Source organism: Hipposideros armiger, unplaced genomic scaffold (genome assembly GCF_001890085.2).
Source record: "Hipposideros armiger isolate ML-2016 unplaced genomic scaffold, ASM189008v1 scaffold_107, whole genome shotgun sequence".
NCBI lineage: Eukaryota > Metazoa > Chordata > Mammalia > Chiroptera > Hipposideridae > Hipposideros > Hipposideros armiger.
In genome coordinates, this window is record NW_017731457.1 from 2924583 (window position 1) to 2929145 (window position 4563).

A 4563-nucleotide genomic window follows, 5' to 3' on the forward strand; every position below is an offset into this window, starting at 1 on the left:
GGGGCCCTCTGGGGTCCCAAGCGAGTTCTTAACCATCGCGCCACTCGGCCGGCCCAGCATGTCCTATTATTATAGCAGTGGAGTCAGGATGTGAACTCAACATTCTGGCTCCAGGGCTCAGCCTCTTCACTGTGGGCCTCGGTTTTTAAATTGTATTTAATGCTGTTTGCCTAAATGGGACAGATGGGGGTTTCAAGATTGGTGGGGCACAGGGAAGCTGGGGACAGAACCCAGCCTGGCCTGAGAATGCCTCTCAGCGTGCCCATTCCAGGCTCCTGACAATTGGCAAGTTCAGACTTCTTGGCACACGGCTGTCACTCAGCCTGGAGCGGGCCAGGACTTCCTGTGGCCTTGGGTTTAGTTCAGACTCCTGAGCCCAACATTTGCAGGCCCATAGCTGGGCTGCTCTGACCTTCGTGTGGGGGCTGCCCTAGCCACCCTCAGCACCGCCGCCCAGCTCCCTCCCTATTTCCTGTTCCTTCCTCGGATCCACTTTCTCCAGCTCTCCCTCCTACTTACAGCAGTGCTTTCGCTGCCCCACCCTCTTCTGTCCTGTCGCCTCCCAGAGGTCCTCTCTCAAGCTTCAGCAGGAGAGGCACTGGCAGCCACTGTCTGACGGAACAGATGGAAGGATGGCATGAGAAGGCCTTTCCTCTGGGCAGTTTTTCTCTGGAGGCCCGGTGGGCATGGGGCCTCCAGCTCATTAAAATCCTTGGGGCGTGGGGTGAGGTGGGGGAAGACATTGGCTCCAAAATGTTTAAAAATAGTGAATGTTTACTTAATCTCTTAAATAGCTTCTAAACATAACACTATGTCAGTTTCACCCATCGTTAAATTTAGTATTTTAAAGCGTGTCACTGTGTGTCACAATTTGTAGGTCATGTTCTCTTATTTTGGAAGAAACTGAAACCTCCTAAGAATGCATGATGTTTGTAGAGAAATCAAGGCCAGCAGCAAATCAAATCAGTTAACTCGTATCCAACCAGCTTCAAAAGCTAGGTAATAAAATTCTTTTCACAGAAGATGAACCTCTCACAGGGAAAATGCTGACTGTCCTCCAGACCTCCCCCTGAAGGCACACACCTCAGTCTGCTCTGCCCAATATGTCTTCGAGGACCCCGCCCCCACACACACACATACTCACTGTCCTTTCACTGAAGCCCAAGCATGTTATGGAAAGCCACCATTGTACTTATTGTAGAGGAGTATCAGTTCAGTATCACTACTTCAAAGGGTGCTTTTTAGAAGCAAAGAAAGTAAAATTATTATTGACGATGGACAATTTGGAATCCACAATGGTGTTGAGACTCTGGATTCGGGGTGGCTCATGTGTCAGACTGAAATAAGATTATGTTTGCATTATTCTGAAAAAACCTCCTGTCTCAATAACCAAGAAGAAATGTAAAAAATCTAGATTTAGGGTAAATCTGACATTAGAGAGTCTGGAGGAAGATGATGATGATAGGGTGTCTCCCACTGCTCTTCACAAAATGTCCAATAGCTTGGAGATATCCTTAATAAGTGACAATGAGTTCAAGTGCAGGCATTCACGGCTGGAGTGTGGGTATGGCTTACAGCCTGATCATTGGATGGAGTATAGCATACAGACAATGGAACCAGATAACCTGGAACTAATATTTGATTTTTTTTTAAGATTTTTTATTGGGGATTTGGGGGAGGGGAACAGCGTTGGGGAATCGGAGAAGGGGTACAGTTAGTCAAATTGCTGTTTTGTTCTTCAGTCTAGTTGTGGAGGATGTTGCTTTACTGGCCCATGTTGGTATGATCATTGCGCTCTTCCAGGGTGAGGCAGTCGGTGGCCGGTCATTCATCGGCCGCTCACGTAGCTCACGGCAACCCACTGCAGCCCTGCTGCAGCCTACATCTTCACCGGCAAGTCACAGCAGCCCAGCTCCAGTTGGATATGTTGCTCACCATCTTAGCTGTAGAGGGCACAGCATCCACAGGATCCAAACCATGGCCCTGCTGCTCAGAGCTGGTGCTCCCAAACGAACTCTTAATCAATGAGCCACTCAGTCTGCCCAGGATTTGATTTTTTGAGGAAGATCTCAGTGAACACGTAGTTCAGGATGATGCTTTTTCTGGACACGTGGGTACAACATGCCCCTTATCATCCACCATTGCTGAGAGTGGGAGGAGTGCTGGAATCCTTACTCTTTCCATCAAGAGCAGAAATTCCAGAAAAACAAAAGGCAAAGTGAGAACTGACTATATAATTATTAAGCTGTTACCAGGATACAATTGTGACATGAAATCTTCATTTTCCAAGTACTGGAAGCCAAGAATACCATTGGATGTTGGACATCGAGGTGCAGAGAATTCTACAACTGCTTAGCTTGCTAAAGTTCAAGAAAATACTATTGCTTCTTTAAGAAATGCTGCTAGGGGCAGGCTGAGTGGCGCATTGGTTAAGAGTTGACTTGGGACACCAGAGGGCCCTGGTTTGGATCCCACATAGGAGGGCCAGTGACACTGCCCTCTACAGCTAAGATGCTGAACAACAGCTCCACCTGGAGCTGGGCTGCCATGAGTCGTCGGGGTTGGCGTAGGCTGCAACCCCTGCTGCAGTGGGTTGCCATGGGCTACCGTGTGTAGCCAGCAGCCAGCGTGAGCGGCCAGCAGCCGCAGTGAGCGGCCGTCCAGAAGCCGGCGACTGATGTGCCTCGCCCGGGAAGAGCGCAATGATGGTGCCAACTTGGGCCAGTGAAGCAACGTCCTCCACAACTAGACTGAAGAACAAAAGGACTGCAACCTTGTCTGTTCCCCTTCCCCCAATTCCCTAGCACTGTTCCCATCCCCCAATTCCCCAATAAAAATCTTAAAAAATAAAAAAGAAATGCTGCTAGTCATGGTGCAGCCTTTGTAGAATTTGATGTACATCTTTCAAAAGATTTTGTGCCTGTGGTGTATCATGATCTCACCTGTTTGACTATGAAGAAGAAATTTGATGCTGATCCAGTTGAATTATTTGAAATTCCAGTAAAGGAATTAACATTTCACCAACTCCAGTTGTTAAAGCTCACTCAGGTGACTGCACTAAAATCTAAAGATGTGACAGAATCTACGGTTGAAGAAGAAAATTATTTTTCTGAAAATCAGCCATTTCCTTCTCTTAGGATTATTTTAGAGTCTTTGCCAGAAGATGTAGGGTTTAACATAGAAATAAAGTGGATCTGCTAATAAAGGGATGGAATGTGGGATGGTAACTTATCAACATATTTTGACATGAATCTGGTTTTGGATATCATTTAAAAAATTGTCTTAGAAAATTCTGGGAAGAGGAGAATAGTGTTTTCTTCATTTGATGCAGTTATTTTCACAATGGTTCAGCACAAGCAGAATAAATATTCCATATTATTTTTGACTCAGGGCAAGTCTGATATTTACCTGAACTTAAGGACCTCAGATCTCAGACAACCGCTATTGCAATGAGCTTTGCACAGTTTGAAAATCTGCTGGGGATAAATGCACATAGTGAAGACCTGCTCAGAAATCCATCCTACATTCAAGAGGCAAAAACTAAGGGACTAGTCATATTCTGCTGGGGTGATAATACCAACGATCCCGAAAACAGGAAGAAATTGAAGGAATTTGGAGTTAATAGTCTAATTTATGATAGAATATATGATTGGATGCCTGAACAGCCAAGTATATTCCAAGTGGAGCACTTGGAACACCTAAAGCAAGAATTGCCAGAGCTTAAAAGCTGTTTGTGTCCCACTGTTAGCCACTTTGTTCCCTCATCTTTGTGTGGGAAGCCTGATATTCACATGGATGCCAATGGCATCGATAATGTGGAGAGTTTTTATTGGGCAGAGGCCACTCACTTGGGGGCATGCACTACTCTTCTGGGTATTCACTTTTCATCATAGAGCATTGTTTGTGTATGCCTTTTAGGTTTCTCAGTCCAATTAAGCAATAATGAAGTATTTTACTGTTTCACTACAGTTCTTGCTAAAATTTCAAGTACGCTATTTAAATCAATTGGCAGGTATAATTACCAGTCAGTCTCATTACAATGAGAAAATTTATTTTAAACTAAATATATATATATATTATATATATATATATATATATATATATATAATATATATATAAGTATAATGTTAAACAAATGTTCATTAAAAGTGTAGCACTTTGAAATTAACTGTATAAATATCTCATTTACACTTCGTACATCTTTTCATTCAATCAGGTCTAAAATATTTAGCACTTGAGGAACATGACTATGCATAATTATACCTGACCATGGAAAAAAATAAGTACCTCAAATGCATGCACCTAGAGGCTGCTGCCATTTTCCCACTTACTCAAACCAATGCCTGTGTAAACAACCTTGAGGTGATCCTTGAAAACTTATTTCATGAGTCTTTCAAAAGCTGTTTTGCATAAATGTTAAAATTTCAAAATGCTGCAGGGTAATTTAATGTATAAAATATTAGCAGAAGTATGTATTGCATACTTAGTACAGTAGATCATTATGTATAAATTCTACTCAGTGCATGCTTTAGGTTTTAAGCATGAGATTGTACACGTTTACTG

At 43.4% G+C, this 4563-nt stretch overlaps 1 pseudogene; it reads left to right on the top strand.

The window, feature by feature from the left end:
- Positions 1–1167: 1167 nt before the first annotated feature.
- Positions 1168–3893, top strand: LOC109385003 (glycerophosphocholine phosphodiesterase GPCPD1-like; annotated as a pseudogene).
- Positions 3894–4563: the final 670 nt, after the last annotated feature.